Here is a 20,039-nt window from a genome sequence, read left to right on the forward strand (position 1 = left end):
AGATATTTGCAAACGACACATCAGATAAAGGGCTAGTATCCAAAATCTATAAGGAACTTAGCAAACTCAACACCCAAAGAACAAACAATCCAATCAAGAAATGGGCAGAGGACATGAACAGACATTTCTGCAAAGAAGACATCCAGATGGCCAACAGACACATGAAAAAGTGCTCCACGTCACTCGGCATCTGGGAAATACAAATCAAAACCACAATGAGATACCACCTCACACCAGTCAGAATGGCTAAAATTAACAAGTCAGGAAATGACAGATGCTGGCGAGGATGCGGAGAAAGGGGAACTCTCCTACACTGTTGGTGGGAATGCAAGCTGGTGCAACCACTCTGGAAAACAGCATGGAGGTTCCTCAAAATGTTGAAAATAGAGCTACCCTATGACCCAGCAATTGCACTACTGGTTATTTACCCTAAAGATACAAACATAGTGATCCGAAGGGGCACGTGTACCTGAATGTTTATAGCAGCAATGTCTACAATAGCCAAACTATGGAAAGAACCTAGATGTCCATCAACAGATGAATGGATAAAGAAGAAGTGGTATATATACACAATGGAATACTATGCAGCCATCAAAAGAAATGAAATCTTGCCATTTGCGACGACATGGATGGAACTAGAGGGCATCATGCTTAGTGAAATATGTCAATCGGAGAAAGACAACTATCATATGATCTCCCTGATATGAGGACATGGAGAAACAACTTGGGGGGTTAGTGCGATAGGAGAAGAATAAATGAAACAAGATGGGATTGGGAGGGAGACAAACCATAAATGACTCTTAATCTCACAAAACAAACTGGGGGTTGCTGGGGGGAGGTGGGGTTGGGAGAGGGGGAGGGGGTTATGGACATTGGGGAGGGTATGTGCTATCGTGAGTGCTGTGGAGTGTGTAAACCTGGCGATTCACAGACCTGTACCCCTGGGGATAAAAATACATTATATGTTTATTAAAAAAAAAAAAAATTGGAAGGGGAGGCGAACCATAAGAGACTATGGACTCTGAAAAACAACCTGAGGGTTTTGAAGGGTCAGGGGTGGGAGGTTGGGGGAACAGGTGGTGGGTAATAGGGAGGGCACGTTTTGCATGGAGCACTGGGTGTTGTGCAAAAACAATGAATACTGTTATGCTGAAAAAATAAAAATAAAAAAAAATTTAAAAAAATTACACCTTATTATTTACCAAAAGACTATTAAGAGAATGAAAAGACAGGTCACAAAGTGGTAGAGGACATTTATTTTATCAGACAAAAGATAATATACAAATAAATCCTGAAGAAAAGAAAAAGAGGGGGATATACAATTTTAAAATTCAAGAAAGAGGTTCCTGGGTGGCTCAGTCAGTTCAGCATCTGACTCTTGATTTTGGCCCAGGTTATGATCTCAGAGCCATGAGATCAAGCCCCACATCAGGCTCCATGCAAGTTATATTTCACAATAAATTAAATATTTAAAATAAAATCTCTAAAAAGTTATGGAAAAGAAAAGGTAGCTATTGATTAAATTGACAGTAGGCTTCTTGCCAGTGCAATAAAAGCCAGGAAATAATGAAAAATTTATGCCAACCATAGGCAAACAAGCTATAATTGGCTATTTTAAGTTTTATATTCGTTAACATCAGATTGGGGTTTTCAAGATATAATAAAATCATTAACAGAATGTAAAAGAAAACTTATTTTAACAACTATAGTACAAAACGTTGTTCTTCATTTTTGTCCTTGTTTTTTGTTTTTATTTTTTATGCAGTCCACTCTCTACCTTTAAAATGAAGAGGGTCTAGGGGTTTGCCCTGGAGGTAGGCATAGATCACAGCCCATCTTTTCAGGAAAAGGCCAAAAAAAAAACTAAAAAGGAAACAATATCAAAACAGTATCAAAAATTAATATCAAATTTATTATCAAAAATTTAATATCAAATTTAATATCAAAATTTAATATCAAAAAGTAATGGAGGTACTCTAACAGGAAGTTTATTTATTAGGAAGACAGAGGAGGGATCCTTCAGAAGAGAGCCCAACGTTGGTCAAGGCATCACAATGTCAAAAGCATGTCGAGAACAGGAATCCAGGAGTAGGTATATGTGGGTATGGTCACAGGTTCTGGGGGGTGAATTCCAACAGTTAAAGCAAAAAACTAACTCTATCCTCTAAAAAGCATTTAAGTAACCTAAGGGTAATGAAAAGGTTCAGAGAGGTAAACAATTTCACTAGATATTCAGGATTTTAGAATAATCCTCCTCATAGGCAAATGGGTCAGTATTGGAAAGAGGAAAGACTGAAACCTCTGGGACCACTTCAGATCTTTTCAAATCCAGGAAAATAAAAAGCATCTTAACTAAGTTTCAACCACATAACTAGATTTTAAAGTTCCAGTTTTAAAAATAATGGTAAAGTTGATAATACTGGTAAGACCCTATAAAGAATAAGGTGCCAAAAATTTACTAGTATTTCTTGAGTTTTCAGACTAGATGGAGGATTTCACAAAAGATAGTATACATGGGAAGATCTTACAGGCCATTTGCCCCAGACAGTCCCTCTACAGCCTCCTGGCCTTGTAGTTATTTAAATTCTCATAAGTGTCCCAGCTTGAACGATAAATCATGATCTCACCTTAATACATAGGAAGACAGAGAAATTTGTCACTTAGAAAAGCTACTGCACCTTCAGACATGCTAATTTTGTTATATCTATTGATTCATTAATTCCTATGCTACAAAGTTGAATTCCGAAGATATGAAAACCTGTCTAGGAAGTTTTTGGAGTTTGGGATTTTGGAGTATGGGGAAATGATTAAAACACATAGGCCAAGTGAAACCCATGGGTGGAGATTACATCTTTCAGGGACAGGTGTTGAATTAAACAAAAGCAGCCATGGAAGGCCTCACTCCAACCATAGTAATTCAGACTCACATAATACTCCTTTCAATCCATCTTTCTCCATTAAAGAAGTTATCTTCAGATAGGCATTTTATCACTCCTTGAAATTTTTCTCTCCTCTTTCTCTCTGCTTTTCCCCACTACCTTTTTGTTTTTCCTATCACCGTATAGTGAATTGGGAAGTGCCTTTGTAAAGAAAGGTGTCTTATAAATCCAAAGGAGAAGGGAAACCTTGCATTTTTTTTTTTGAGTGGGATATTTATTATATAAAACAGGGCCATTTGCATTGTTTTGTTTTCTCAGAGGACTGATGGAAAAATATTTAAACCCTCGATATTATATGACCCTTCCCTTACTCCCATTCACTCTTGCCAAGTAATTCACTGATATTTAAGCACTAAACTAGCAAGAGTTTTGCAACACGGTTCAGCGGGCTTAATGTGGGATAACACACTCCCCAACATAATATTTAGTCTGGAGGGAGCTTGTGAAGCAGTAGCTAATTCTGCAGGGAGGAAAGTTGGGGACATGAACTCCAATTCCTTCTTCCCAGAATCACTTTACCAATTTATAACAAAAATCTTGGCTTAGATGTATAAAATCATTCTTCATATTTTGAAGACATTACAATTTGTGCTTACTATCACACTGGACAACAAAACTAAGCATATGTATCAGAACCACTTTGTTCTGCATTTCTTTCTCAACTTCATGATTCATTCTTGTATTTATCATTTGTTGCTCACAGAGATTACCCCCTTATCACAAATGAAAAATAATAAAAAGGGAACATCTGCATATAACGCTTCAGTATTAGGCTGATGAACTGTGGACGGGGTAGAATACACAAGAAAAGCAGCTGTGTAACTTCCTTGAGATTGTGATGTGCAATTTGTCATGTTCTAAGCAAAGAATCCAGACAAGTCTAATATCATGCACAGGGTCACTAAGAGATGAGGCCTGTTTTTTTCTAAACAAAATAAAAAAGCCAGGAATGGAGCTCAATGGACCAGGCTTCATATTTGAAATTAGAAATTTGTCTTCATATACTTGGCACACTTGATTCTAACCTATTAAAAAAATAAAATGGAAGGCAACATCAAAGTCTAATTGTATTTTCTCTTCATGAGGTAGACCGATATGTGGGAAGGGTTGGGGCTTGAAGATCCTGCAGACAACAAAGAAAGAAAATAAATATACAAGTTGAAAACTTCAAATAAACGAATTTTCCACACGTACTTATGTCAGCTCTCAGACAAACTCTGAGGCAAGGGATGACCTCACATGCAGTTGGAAGGACAACCACCACCTTCTTCATAATGTTTCCTCATTTTACAAATATGGAATTAGATTATCTATTAATGAAGATAAGATATAATCACCCTCTATAGGACTCTGGAAGTGTCATTAACTTTGGGTCTCAGTTTCCCTATTTGTAAAACAAACACGTTGAACTTGTTTGATGGCGGAAAGAGGGTGGAGCCCAGAGCAGCTGTGGGAAGCTGGAGAAGGACTGACATAGAAAACTGATATAATTAATTAGCACAAAACTGAGTGGTTTGTTTTGTTTTTAATAGAGACAACACTCTTTGAGACTTGAGCAGAGATTTAAATAAGAATGCAAAACCAACTACTCAATCAATAAAATAAAATTCAAAAACTTCTCTATTTCCTCTACCACGGTATTTGCCTCTCTGACCTGTTTCCAGAATTCCCAAAGTCACTGCTTAGGGGGGGGAAAAAAAAAAAAAAAGGTATGGAATATAAGCCCTTGAATCAACCACATGCTATCATGCTGTCTGAACAAAAATCATTTTTCTATAAAAGTTAATTATTTGTGGAAAACTCTAGCAAATTCAATCACTACAGATGAGGTCATGGATCCTTTTAAACAGATTTTTAAAAAAGGTTGTTTTCACACAGCCCTAACTAAATTCAGACTACCCCAGCTGAACAAGTGATACAGTCTGACTATGTTTACCCTCTCACATTACGTCATTTTCTATATGGTTGTCATTTTATATATTATAATTTGTTGTTTACATTTTAGTCTGACCCACTCCGTGGTTAACTTTTTACAGTTATCTTTTTCTTTTCCATTGTCTGGTTGCCATTAAATTACTTTATTCAAGCACATTTTCAAAGGATTGAAAAAAATTTTTTTTATTTGTTTATTTTGCATAACTTGCCAACTTTGCCTTTAATTTTGGAACAGTGTGAAATAAAAACCCGGAAGTCTATTTAGGGAATATTCTCTCTGTGAAAGTTGCTCTGTAAAGCAAATGCCACAAATAAAACAGCCAATATTGGTTCCTATAGTCACCATCATCATAAAAAGGAGATCAGCTCACAATCAGCCAGAGTCACAATCAGAGTTCTTTTGTGAGAGCCCTGCAGAGATGTATTACTTAGTCCAAATATCATATACCTTATTGAGGAAGTTATCTGTTAATATACTGTTCCTTGAGGAAAACATCAGAAATAACACTGATTTATACTCAAAATTCAAAGTAATCCTGATCTTCTTTAGAAACCAATTTTTGATCAATTTAATCAGAAATGTTATGCTATTACTCACAGATTAACACAACAGGTGTCCTCATGTAGAACAAATATAAGAAGCAAAATATGGTATAAAGTCTATTTTTTAAAAAGATTTTATTTATTTGAGAGAGAGAGAGCACAAGCAGCGGGAGCAGAGGGAGAGGGAGAAGCAGGCTCCCCACTGAGCAGGAAACCCAATATGAGACTCAATTCCAGGACCCTGGGATCATGACCTGAGCAAAGGCTTAACTCAACTGAATGAGCCACCCAGGCAGCCCCATAAAGCTTATTTTACAGACTTACAGTAATCTGATTTTGACAGAAAATGTCTGAAAAAACACTAGCCATTAAAATATCATGTTAATTTTTTTTTCTATATTGGTTAAATTCGACAGTCAAGACTGATGTTTTTTCAACTACTAAAAGATGAAGGAGCTTGGGGCAGCTGTGTGGCTCAATCGTTTTGACATCTGCTTTCAGCTCAGGTCATGATACCTTGGCCCTGGAACTGGGCTCAGTATCAGGCTCCCTGCCCAGCAGGAAACCTGCTTCTTCCTCCCCCACTGCTTGTGCTCTCTCTCATTCTCTATCTCTCTCTTAAATAAAAATCTTAAAAAAAAGAAAAAAAAAAGATTAAAGAACCTAAAAAGAGAGAGAGAGAGAGGCAGACCAAGAAACAGACTCTTCTCTAGAAAACAAACCAAAACAAACCAGTGGTTATCAGAGGGAAGGTGGGTAGAGGGATGGACAAAATAGGTGATGGAGCTTAAGGAGAGCCGTTGTCATGATGAGTACCATGATGATAAAGGCGTTGACTCAGTATATTGTACACCTGAAACTAATATTACACTCTGTTAACTAACTGGAATATAAATGAAAACTTTAAAAGAAAAAAACTAAAATAATAAATAAAAGATGAAGGAGACTGGAAGTAATAACAGTAAAATAAAATAATGATAAATGAGGAGTCCTTAGTGAATTTCAGTTCAAATAACCTTCATCATGACAGTAACTTATGACATTTTCCAATTTCCAGATTTCCTCAGTCCTGTGAATTAAAGAAGTTAAATGGAAGCAGAATTTGAGATACATCATCAATAGGATAAAGAACTTGAATAGAACACAACTGGAAAATAGCCATATTTGATTCATGAATGAATTGACCGAGGTATCTATAGGTAGCTCAATTCAAAAAAATGTTACATTTTTATTAGAGTTCTGTATTATTTTTTCCCACTTTATAAATCATCCCTGAATGATTTCATGCATGCTAATGATGTAAACTACTATACACATGTGTGAATGACTCCAAATCTCCAATCCAATTACTCCCTGGTGTTTAGTATCTATGAATCACTTCATCTTCTGGAACATGTTCTAATTATTCTTACTCAACAGTTCTCAAACTGAACTCCAAATTCCCCCTCTTGAAATCTATTTTTCGGTATTCACCAATTGCCTGTTTATGTCTTTCTCACTATTTTACAGGCTTATTAAATGCAAAACATCCGTGCTTGTATTTTTCTATCTCTATGTGTACTCAACACCACCACACTGAGAAAATAAATGAAAGTCTGAGTCATAGTCTAGAAACAATCTAATCCTGAAACCTCAGGTTCTCGTGGATATTCCTTTAGCACATTGCTTCTGATTAAAAAAAAAAAAAAAAAAAAAAAACTCAAAAGAACTGATTTAAGATTTTATTTATTTATTTGACAGACAGAGATCACAAGTAGGCAGAGAGGCAGGCAGAGAGAGGAGGAAGCAGGCTCCCTGCTGAGCAGAGAGCCTGATGCGGGGCTTGATCCCAGGACCCTGAGATCATGACCTGAGCCAAAGGCAGAGGCTTTAACCCACTGAGCCACCCAGGCACCCTTGTTTTTGTTTCTTAATCATGGTTTTACTAAGTCCAGTTCACAGTATATACTAAGGTAGGGCAAAAAGTGATAGTGGTGTTGTGCATATTAAAGGTTCAGTAGACTAATTTTGGCAGGATCTTTGTCAAACTGGAGTCCTGGGGCCTGGAAACTTAAGATTAAGGAGATAATTGGCATGATGAAATCAAGATAGGGACAACACTGGGGGTCCTTTGGAGCCAGGAGCCCAAATGGTAAAAACTAGAGACAAATTCAAAATAACATGATATAAATTCAGCATTTCAGATGTGATAGCTAAGTAAAAGCAGGTTAATTGTCAAAGCCCCAAAGAGAAGTGCTTTCTTGCATAGAAACTCCTTGGAGACACACCAGTCCTGTGGTATTATAGAATGAAGGGGACTACATCCTCTGGATAGAATGCACATCTGTTCATGTCTTAATTATCACTACTTTTATTAAGAAACCTTTTAAAATCATTCATCCCCTTTGAAAACTATTATACTTTATATAAAATATACTTTCCTTAGTTGAGCACAGAAGAGATGAGACAGGCAATAAGCTTCTGCCCTAAGAAATGCAGTATCACAGGGGAACCTGGATGGCTCAGTTGGTTTGAGCCTCTGACTTAGTTTCTGCTCAGGTTGTGAACTCAGGGACCTGAGATTAAACTCTGAGCTCAGTATGAAGACTACTTGAGATTCTGTCCCTCCAACTTCTCCCACTCATGTGCGCACACTCTGTGAAATGAATCTTTAAAGAAAAAAGAAATGTGTATCATTTAGGGGCATCGGGGGCTCAGTCGGTTGGGCAACACGCTTGGTTTGATTCAGGTCATGATCCCATAGGTCGGGAGATGGATCATGGGGCTTCACGCTCAGCGGGGAGTCTGCTTGAAGATGCTCTCCCTCTGTACCTCCTTTCACTCGGGTGCACATATGTGTGCCCTTTCTCATGCTCTTGAATAAATAAATCTTAAAAAAAGAAATTTGTATCATTTGGAGGGTATGATTTGTGTCATAGAAGTTGACCATTTTAAAGCTTTTCCTCAGGATAAAATTCTGTAGCACTGTATTTGCAGTTATATATAAAATTTGATTTTCCCTGGAAGAAAACCATTTCTTAAATTCCTGTGAGTGTCAGATTTTAGATGCAGTAAAATCATACTCTTTAGCACTTAACATCTTTAATATTCAGTAACTATAGGTGTTACTTTTCCAAGATGCTGTATTTTGGTGACAAATAGAAGAACCATGAATGAAACCAAAACATTTATTTTCAAACACCATGTAGTCAATTTGCCACTCCCATTGTGCAAATATACAAGTATTCCCTGAAGATTTGAAACACAATTTTATTTAAAGTTTTCCTTTCCAAGATTTGTATTTAATTTAGGATTTAATCATCCTTGGAAATGTTCTCACTTAATTTTGCTCAGAGCATATTTTGGAGTAAACAGATACTTGTTTACATACTTTTAAAAACAAATGTACTTCATCAACTGGTACTTTTATCTCACAAAAATAATTGCAGCAAACAAAACAAGGTGGTGGGGGCAGGGAAACTATCTTGTGTTTGAATCTCAAAGGGTACAAAAAGTCCTGGGAAGCATTCCATGCATTTGCCCTGGGAAAAGGCATTGTAACTTGAAATGCTATCTCATAGCCCATAACTTTCATATTGCTTGCATGAGCCATACATTTTTATTTCTTTTAAGTGTAAAAAGGAAAAGCAATTTTTTTTTCCTTTTAAAGAATACATAATTGAAATATATATTTTAGTAGAACAACAACTTAATTTGTAAATGCCATTCATGGAAGCTACTGGGGCTCTAACAACCACACACTGAAAATCTAGTTAAGTAAACCAAAGCTTCACTTGTGAATGAGTTTAACTGTCCCAAGTAAGAGATACCATGTTTACTACACTGTGAATCTTCAAAGGAAAAAGACAACTCAGTTTGGGTATTAGCAAAACAATTTTTTTTTCCATTTTATTTATTTTTTCAGCGTAACAGTATTCATTCTTTTTGCACAACACCCAGTGCTCCATGCAAAACGTGCCCTCCCCATTACCCACCACCTGTTCCCCCAACCTCCCACCCCTGACCCTTCAAAACCCTCAAGAGACTATGGACTCTGAACAATTTTTTTTTTAATTTCACAGACAGAGATCCCAAGTCAGAGATCACAAGTAGGCAGAGAGGCAGGGTCCCTGCCGAGCAGGGAGGTCAATGCAGGACTCGATCCCAGGACCCTGGAATCATGACCTGAGCTGAAGGCAGAGGCTTTAACCCACTAAGCCACTCAGACGCCCCAGCAAAACAATTTTTGTGTGGTATTTAGCCTTCATGTAGTCATATGGAAAAGACCAACAAAAACCCAAACAATATTTTTCCACTACTCAAATAAGATATTTTAAATTAAATTTTATTCTCCCAGCTTTTTAAAAGCCATCATATATTTTACAATTTTAAAAAGGAAATGAGCTACGATTTAACAAAATTCTAATGTGAATTATAAAAATTACTTCCTAAGTTGTGAGATAATTTGCCTATAAATTTATTTCATCCTGCAGATATTATACAGCCAATTTATAGAACCCCTCCCCCAAAATGAAAGTCCTAGGAAAAGGATTCCCTATCCATTTGCCTCTAGTCTTCCCAGGTACCACGTAACATCAGTAAAGTTTCTCAGTGTACAACAAAGGAGAAAAGAAGCAAAGGAGAAAAGAAGCAAACCTAAAAATCACATAAAGCAGCATCATCAATGAGGATCATACTAAAATTTATCTAATAGTAACTAAGTAACAGTAGCTGATTCGGCTCCAAACTGACCTCCCCAATAGACTACTGGTGTTACTGAAAATCTTTCCAATAGAATTTTGTTGGGATAAGACCTTGGTTAAATGTTTTAACAGGTACTATAGCAAACCATCAAAACTTAGCTGAGTGAGAGAAATCTCCTGAAAAGAAAAGAAGGGACCAGGTCCTTCTAGGAGATTTGTGTCCCATGCCAGAGACCATTTGGCTTCAGTGGCTAAAGGGGGATCCTTTGGAATGGTGTTCAGAGGGACACGTGAAATGAAGGTGCACATTAGTGGCAGTCTAATTAGGTGAGTGAGGTACAGGAGAGGAAGAACCCTATAGCAACTGATACTCAGGTATGTGTGGTCTGGTATATGATTGTCATTAGCTAGCAACAGGCAACAGGACTTCAGTCTCCCACCTACGCTACAAGCTAAGGCTTGAGTAGTGGGATGGAGGTTTTAGGGATGACTGTCAGGATCAAAACTAGAATATAAGCTGCCTAGCTACCGAGGTTGGGTTTCAGTTCTGAAGCTAAACTTGAAAAAAAAAAAAAAAGAAAAGAAAACAGAGTTTCCAGCCAAAATTTTAATTTTAAACTCTTCAGAGATTAATTTAGAGTGGAAACTCAATTTTCTGACTTGGGCAAACACAGTGGTCAGACATAGTAGAAGAGAGAGAGAGAGAATTTGGGACAACATGGACATTTGCTCCTCAGTTCTAATGTGTCCTAAGGCAACTCATTTACTCCTGCTGAGTCACCAGAGCTCATGCTTTGTGGTGAATTATTTCTGAGCCAACAGATATAAATCATATGTGTACCAGCTACTCGTGTTTCATGGCAAGTTGAATAATCTGAAGTCTCATATCTCCATCTATAAATACAAAACAGTAAAACCGATCTTTTAAGCCTCAGGGAGGAGTTTTCGGTGGCACTCAATAAATGTCTGCTTTCAACTGGCTGGGCACAATTGAAAATAATTCCTGACTTAAAGCAGAACTGTCTGGGAGCTGGAGCATAACTGAGCTCTAGCTGATTGATGTGGGACATATCAATGGATCCATCTAGTTGGGAGAAGCTGAGGAAAGCAGAAGCAAGAGACTCAGAGCGGGCTGATAATTATGTCAGTAGTTTCTTTCAATGGGGCAATGTATTACTTCCCCTTCAACTAAGAGATAAAATCTGATGGTCAAATACACAGTGTGGTATTAAAGAGTGTAAGATACGTGACTCCAGAGAATTGCAGAGGAGTAAATCAAGAAGGGTTAAAATCTCTGAAAAGTGGGCTTTGAAGAAAGAGAGGTATAAATGATGACTAAGACAGCTAATAAAAAACATAATAAAAAGAGAGCCTTAATTTCTACTTAACAGTCATGAAGGTCTAGGTAAGAAAGATATTGTCTGGTAGATATAAAAAAAAATCAGTTCCATAATATTCAGAAAAATTTGTTTAGCTTTTACCACATAAAAACAATGGTAGTTTAAGTATGTGGAGGGTGGGTAAAGTAGATAGGCTACCAAGGATGCACTTTATCTTTGTCAAAATTGCCAAGGACAAAAAGAGATGTCTGTTCTCAGTCAGACGGGGAAATGGAACTGGATGAATGGGAAAGTGCTTTGCCCCTCTAGGTCCAGAAGACATACACAGGGCCAAAAGGCTATAGTCCCATAAGCTGCATTGGCTGAGTGCAAAGAGAGTAAAGATAAATATTTTTGGAAAACAGATGGTAATGGGAATGTACAAAGAAAGGGCCTATTTGCAGAGTATGGAAGAAAAGAGAGACTCTAAAGAAGAACAAATGGAATGGAGGATTAAACACACACACACACACACACACGCACACATGCACACAAATTTATACACACACATATATACACACATACATATGTACTCAATATATATAAAATTTAATATATATAAAAACTCATTATATGTATATATTTTTTAAAACTCTGACCTTAATAAGTCAATCAGAGAAAGACAACTATCATATGATCTCCCTGATATGAGGAAGTGGAGAAGCAACGTGGGGGGTTTGGAGGGTAGGAAAAGAATAAATGAAACAAGATGGGATTGGGAGGGAGACAAACCATAAGACACTCTTAATCTCACAAAACAAACTGAGGGTTGCTGGGGGGAGGGGTTATGGATATTGGGGAGGGTATGTGCTATGGTGAGTGCTGTGAAGTGTGTAAACCTGACGATTCACAGACCTGTAACCCTGGGGCTAATAATACATTATATGTTTATAAAAAATAATTCAAAACAAAACAAAACAAAAACTATGACCTTAAACCACCCGTTTTTCAAGATATTGCTTGAATGTATGAAATTTAATAGTAAAAAGTATAGAAATCTTCATCATAAGAAAGGTATGCAACTATTTTATTAACACATCCTCCCTCTGGGATCAGAAAATTTATTTTGAAAAGGAAGTTTTAGAGAACCATGGCTGGTTCTTTATATCAAGCCCATCTCCATTTGATTCAAAAGATTTAAAATCTGGTATTTATCTCTTCATTAAATATACATACTTTGATTAATGAACAATCAAATTTGTCTTATAAACTGGAAAATGTATATATCATAGTCTTTCTCAAGCCATTCTCATAAAGGATAAAAATCAGAATTTCATGTTTTATCAGCCAACATATTTAACACCCACAGACATCACTATCCTTCAAAATCAACATTTTACAAGCTTCATAATTTTCTCAGATGCATTACTCCTTATCTGTCTTGCTTTCTCCTGATAAATGGCTTCAGGTCACAATCAGGCATCCAATCAATTTGGAGATGAGTCAAGGCCCCAATCAACACGATTTTACAACTCTGCCAGTGACTCTGCCTAGGCTTGCTGAGAGTCCTAAAGCATTGCTTTTCCTCCTCTATAGTCTCTTAAGTGACTTTTATGTGTTATCACAACACTATCAGCATCACGATTTCGAGATATGTTTGTTTTAGCGAAGTCCGTACTTTGCAATGCTCTGAAGTATCTTGGATATATTGTTGAAGACTTCAGCTCCTTCATGCTCTAAGAATGACATGTACCTTGGCTGAACTTTGAAATAAATTCTACGTTTATCACTGTTTTACTGCATCCTTTTATTTTTGTTGGTTTCTCTTACAAGCCTGAATTCTCTTTGATCTTCCCGTACTTTGTAGCCACACTGAAATTTATAGAGTATAAGCCTCATTTTTTTTTCTCCTATAAACAGCTTTGACAATTTAGGGCCACAGTATTTCTCTTTTAAACAAAGAAAAGATAACTTAGTCCAGGTACCCAACCCTGATTTGCTTTTTTCCCAAACTTTCAAAAAGTTTCTTTCAAACTTCCCAAGTCAAAATACACTTTGATTTCACTGGTGTATGTGGAATCTAAAAAAGAGAACAAATAAATAAACTAACAAACAGAAAGCAGTATCAGACATAGAAATATGGAGAACCAATGTTTGCCTAAGGGAAGGGGGAGAGAGGGATGACCAAAACAGGTGACAGGCAGTGGGAAATACAGGCCTCCAACTGTGAAAAAAATGCATCACAGGAATAAAAGGTACAGCAGATGGGATATAGTCAATGATACTGTGATAGCATTGTACAGTGACAGGTGATAGATCTATTGTAGTGAATGTATCATAACATACAGAGAACTTGAATCACTGTTGTATACCTTAAACTTATGCAACACTATGTATGTCAACTATACTGAAATTTTAAAAAAAATTAAATTAAAGCTTCCCAAGTTAAGCCACCTACTTAGAGTATGAGAAGAAATACAATTTAAGTTTTCTTTATGTACTTCAGAATTTCTGGACTTCCAACACCATGAGATTTACTAGTGAATATTATTTCTTTTTTAAAAAAAATTTTATTTATTTATTTGACAGAGATCACAGGTAGGCCGAGAGGCAGGGAGATAGAGGAGGAAGCAGGCTCCCTGCTGAGCAGAGAGGCTGATGCGGGGCTCGATTCCAGGACCCTGGATCATGACCTGAGCCGAAGGCAGAGGCTTTAACCCATTGAGCCACCCAGGTGCCCCAATATTATTTTTTTCTTCACATGAAGATATTTATTTGAAAAGTCAACATGTACTGCTTTTTCTCCATCCCAACCAATCATCCTCAACAAACTGTACCCCAGTCCATATTCCACACACAAAACCAAGAAGGGTAATTCACAGTGATAAGACAAGGATTCTTTGACCTTCAGATGTCCCTGCCTCCCCCCAACCCAAAAGCTAGCAATCTGCTGGCTAATCTCAAGGATGGCTTCCATATACTAATTTACCTCTTTCTTTCAGTTCCTTTCTTCCATCTTTTCCTAATCAAGTGTTTATCTTCTAGTATGCTTTGGACTCTAGGCTAAGTGCTGGTGATACAGAAATGAAGCTGAAGAAGTCAGATCTGAAAAGTCCTGCGGGGATCAGGAGGCTATGGGGTAGGCGTAGATAGGGGCTGTCATAGGAGAGCACATGGGAGGGGCCAGTTCATGGTATTGCTTGCCACTTTCACTTAGCATTGGCAGCTTTCTGATAGGTCCCTCATCCATCAGTTCTGATAGCTCCATTGATGGTGATGGTTATTTGTGGGATGCTTGTGTTTACTCTCCTCACCAGTAACAGCTTACAAATTGCTTTAATTCTCATTTAAAGGTCTCCCGTGACTTGCTAACCTTCCTCATAATCTTCAATAGGATAGACTAGGGCAACATTCCTGCTGACCCTTTAATTGGCAACCAGGATCTTAATCAGTTCTACTAAATGAGAGACACCTTAAGCATTGATTCAACACTCTTTAGCATAGTATTACACAAGAATATCACTATGGAAACATACAGTCATACCTGAGCAATTGACCTTAAATTCTTCTCCTTATGCCCTTGACTTAGGGTAAAATCTCATAGTTCCAGAAGATTTCTAGTAACTGTGTTGCAACACACATCTGGCTGAAAAAGTAGATCAAAGAGAATGTCCCTCATGTATTCTGGAAAGAATGCTGCTAAATCTGGTATCTACAACTGAGTCACTCAAAAAGCTAAGCCCAAAAGAATCCAAGATCCTTTAGCAATTGTGTGTGGTAGACAGAGATTTGAATTACACAAGAATTTGGGATTCTCTATGGAAGCAAAAACCATCCAGACATTCGTTAAAATGCTATTTTTCAAATTAACACATGGCAAGTGTAATGTTTACTGTCAGATATTCTCTCAAGCTGAGAAAGAAATTGAGTATGAGATAAGAAGGGATAGAACCACAGGCAATGTACAACAAGAGCAATGACAGCTACTATTTACTACCCACTGCACTAAACTCTGCACGGATGACCTCATCTCATCCTCATAAAATCTTTATGGGCACAGTAAAATCATTATGACCATTTAACAATGGCTAACGAAGGCTTAGAACAGAATAATAGTACTATCTGATATATTTGTATTGAAATATCCTGGCAATGGTATCACATCTATACAATGAAGGTATTTGACAAAAGTCTCAAATTTTTTCATGTGTATTAGCTTCAGGAGAAGATACCAAAATTCTTTACCGAGACATCCCTTGATATTCCATTTTAACTCAGTGGTGTTCCAACTATAGTATGTGGTCCATACACTTCATTTATCTGTGACTAATTTAAATTAAGAAGATATTAGGAATGTTTTAAGAATATAACATTGCCCCAAAATCTATATAATTGATCATTTATCAAGTCATTAATTTTTATTGTGTTTTACAAAAGTACCAGTCCATAATAATTTGAGATTTTTTAAAAAGGTGGCAAAATACCTGCTCCACAGACCATTTGAAAAATACAATCTTACTTAAATCACCCACAAAATCTAAAATTCAATTGACACTCTCATAACTGAAACATCAAGTGATATCTATAAGACTCATACAAAGGAGACATTTTCTTAGATATTTTCGGGGGAAATTAAAATCTACCTGAATCATATTGTAAATTATATTGCTTTTTAGTTTCTAAATCTACAACATGAAAAAATAGATTACATATTTTCTAAGTTTTTCTAATTCTCTAATGCAGTGGTTCTAACACTTATGTTGATGATAACAGAAGAAAACTGATTCCTAAAATCTGGTTCACTGAAACTCTTGAAAAGCTTCTAGGAATTTCTGAGTTTCATGTGTTTGACACGTTTATAATATTAATATATTTATTTTACATATGGGATGGATTTACTTTCATATAAAGCATTTCCATGGTATCTTCAGTGTCAAGTGGTATCACATTTCCCATTCACTATGGTATTTCATTGACTTAGCGAAAATTTAAGTTGGTAGGTGATACATAGTGGAACTGTGTTTTCATAAACAAGGCTTAAGACTCCTGGTCTTTCTCATTATGCATGTTCTTTAAACTTCAAGTAACATAAGACAACAGGAGACACATGCTGCTTAGCATAAAAACTTAGGGAATATAGTATGTTTCTGTATTTCATTTACTCTTGGAATATAATTACTAGAGGTAAAGTGCAAGAATGATCAAACAGACCCTTCCTCAATTGCAGAAGGTTCTTGCAACATTCATAAGAAAAAAAAAATCACTCTTTAGTGATTTAAGAGACTAAGATTACTCTTTGATTACTAAATCTTGTATCTTTATGACCTGATAAATGTGTGGCAGTCTTAGAGTTAGCAGGCATCACTCTACCCACTACTACAATAACTGCAAAATTATTTGAGACAAAAGTACTAACATACCAAATTAAGGTCAAGGTCAGTAGTATTCTACTCATCTTAAATATAATGAATTCTAATTTGTTATATTTTACCACAAATTTATTTAAAATACTAGGATTCCCTCTCCCTGTAACTTTAATTAATTACATATAGTTATGTATTTTTTAAGTCAATAATACAAATTTTTTTCCATGACTGTTGTCTACCATGAAGTTCCATGGCTTACTGATTTTATCATTCAAACATATAGATTCTTATTTCCTTCACTTTGCACCTTCGACCAACTCCATCTATAGGTTTCCCTCCCAAAATATCACTGAATTACAATTCTAAGCCAGATTTGCCTCTTCTTGTCTTCCTTTTGCCTTTGTCTAAACCTGTTATGTAAACCTCTAGTTTTTTAGGTTGCCAATTTTTCAGATCCTATCTCTTTTGTTGATCTGATTTCCTCTATTTAAAATTATGTCTATTTGTAGTGATTGACAATTCATACAATATGGAAATACAAGAATGAGAATTCTTCCATTTGCCAAATAGCTATAATGAAGAATACACTTGTGCCTAGTAACTCACAAAAGAGGAACCACAGTTGCAGAAAATGATCTTAACCGTCATTAGTAATACCAGAATTTATAGAAGATTAATTTTTTATTTATGTTTTTTCTCCATAGCCTCTCAGATAAAATCAGTCAATAACAAGTATCATTAAGAGCCAAATTATTCATAGCACTTCCCCCCCACAGAATGGACTGTGCAAAAAAATTTTCTCCAAGGTTTTCTATCGTTGTTTCTCATTACCTGTGGGTGATTGAAATGATTGACAAACTTGATTCCAATCACAAAAGTTTGCTGAGAAAGTCTAACACATTTATGTACATGTGATCATATCTATATTGCTATCTATAAATACATAGCTAAGTCCCCAAACTTAAAGCAAAGTAGTTGACATTAAATTATTTTGCCATGTACATTGACATAGTTACCCCCATGTTTAGAGCTACTAAAAGATTGCAAGATAGTATGATGTCAGATCAAAGTCCTAAGGCACATCAGTCTTATTCTTCCAGAGAAGTTCTCTTTCAGAGAACTTCTACCTCAAAAACTGTCCATTATTATTATTTAATAACCATTGGGAAATTTAATTATAAGCTATGCCTTTTATGATGGAAAATATCTGCTATCAATAAGTGCTTATAAAAACAAATGGAACCGTATCAGTGGCAAAACATTTACTTAGGCAGAAGAATTCAACATCTACAACTACAGAAGCATAATTGAATTAAGTTAAGTGAATAGTTTTATATGCTACAAAACATTTTCTAGCACTGGAACACATTAAGAGGATGGCTGGAATAGCTCACTGTCTATTTTTTCAAAGGACATTAAAGGTGACAGAAATCCTGAAATGAAACCTTGGCTCCTTTTCAGACTGGAAATGAAATAGAACTGCCAGTTTCTTAGATATTAATTTAGGACTAATTGTGGCTTCTGTTTCAAACCCCAATTCTTGTTCTTTCCTTGAGCAGCCTAAAGATAGGCTTCTTTATGGACAACAGAAGGTAACATTAAAATTTGAAAATCTCGTTTTATAATACTATTTGCCTCAGTTTTATTTACTCCCGATGTTGACACAAATTGATAAATCATTCTATAATTTTCTGAGGATTTTTAGTCTTGGAGACACCAAAAATATAGTGAGAATCAATAGACACAAATAAATACTTGAATGCAGTAAGTTCTAGGATCGAAAAATACACATCAGCTCAATGTTGACCACCTTGTGACCCCTCTATTTGTGTTACTGATCCTCCACCAGGAGAGTAGGCAGTTGAATGTGTCTATCAAGGTGATGATGAAGGTGGGTCCTGATCTTAGAGTTTCTCATCCACTCACTGCTGTGGCCCTTTTTACAATTGAAGGATATTTGGCTAGTTTTCAAGGCCATTTATCACTATGGAATAACCAAGCATCATCTGACATCCCAGGATGGAATATAATTAACGTTGGTTTGTATTTTAAGTAACAAAATATTTGATTAACATTATGCCCAGTATTATTCACCAGTGACTTGATTATTTAAATATTCCTATTAATACTTGGGAACTGAAGTTTAAACCCATCACAGTTGGGTTGTTGTTGGTGGTGGCGGTTGCTTGCTTTTTAAGACCCACTCCAGAATCTGTGCGATGTGCTAAAATTTCTTCATAGAAATGACAACATCAAGTGGGTTAATTAGGTGTTTGAGTTTCAAAAATGTGTCAGAAAAGCACATTTAATACAAATTCAACCTGTCTGGTTTCCTAAGCTTCCTAAAGAGATACAATCTCTGGATGGATACAAATCATATGTTTTGGTAAGAAAAAAAAATATCTTCAGTAGAAATTGTCAAGGTCAAGTTATGAACCCTTATAGTCAAAACTTAAATTTGCCTCAGGTTCATTCCATGTCCCAGGCCTTGCTTGGTTCACTTTTGGGGAATTCTAATTTGGATTGCAAAGTGAATTATGTTTCCATTGCTCTCATGGCAGAGACACGGGAGAATACATCTCATCATAACTGAGTGAGATCCAAGGATGCTCCTTCTCCAGAAGTAAAATCTGATCCTAACAGAGGTAAAGGAGCCCCTAAGATGAGGGCTCTCTGTGGGGAAGGAAGCAAAAAGAACTAAGGAAAGTCCTCTGGTCTTTCAGAGCAGAGAGAAGTCAAATTTAAACCTCCACAACACTCTCACAATCCAAAGTCTTTATTCTCAAATGCAGTGGTCAAAATGAGAAAAAAAGGATGTAGAAAGAATCCAGCTGCGGTATTTCCTTTTAGCCCAAAGTAAATAATCATCAAGTAGAAGTTTCTTTTCCACATACTGCTGGCTTTCAATATATATACACTTTTAATAAAGAGCACGTGAGTGAGAGCTTGAAGCAGCCCTTAGAGCCCAAGCCAAGCCCTCTGTGGTTCTGGATTCTGATTCAGTGGCCACTGCTGACTGCTCATATAATCATATTTTAAATGAGTAGAAGTGACTTATTCACCTTACAAAATCTTGTTTTCATAAAAGCCATGGCATCTCAGAAGCAGTAATTACTACAATAGCTTTCGGCTCACATAGTTAAACCTTATCCAACCCATGACTTTAAACAAAGGCCTTGAAGGTTAGCTAACTCTATAACATACAATTTAGGATTACCAGTTTTCTATTCACTAATTTAGGTTCATTCAAAAAAT

This window comes from Meles meles, chromosome 10, assembly GCF_922984935.1.
Source record: "Meles meles chromosome 10, mMelMel3.1 paternal haplotype, whole genome shotgun sequence".
NCBI classification, from domain to species: domain Eukaryota; kingdom Metazoa; phylum Chordata; class Mammalia; order Carnivora; family Mustelidae; genus Meles; species Meles meles.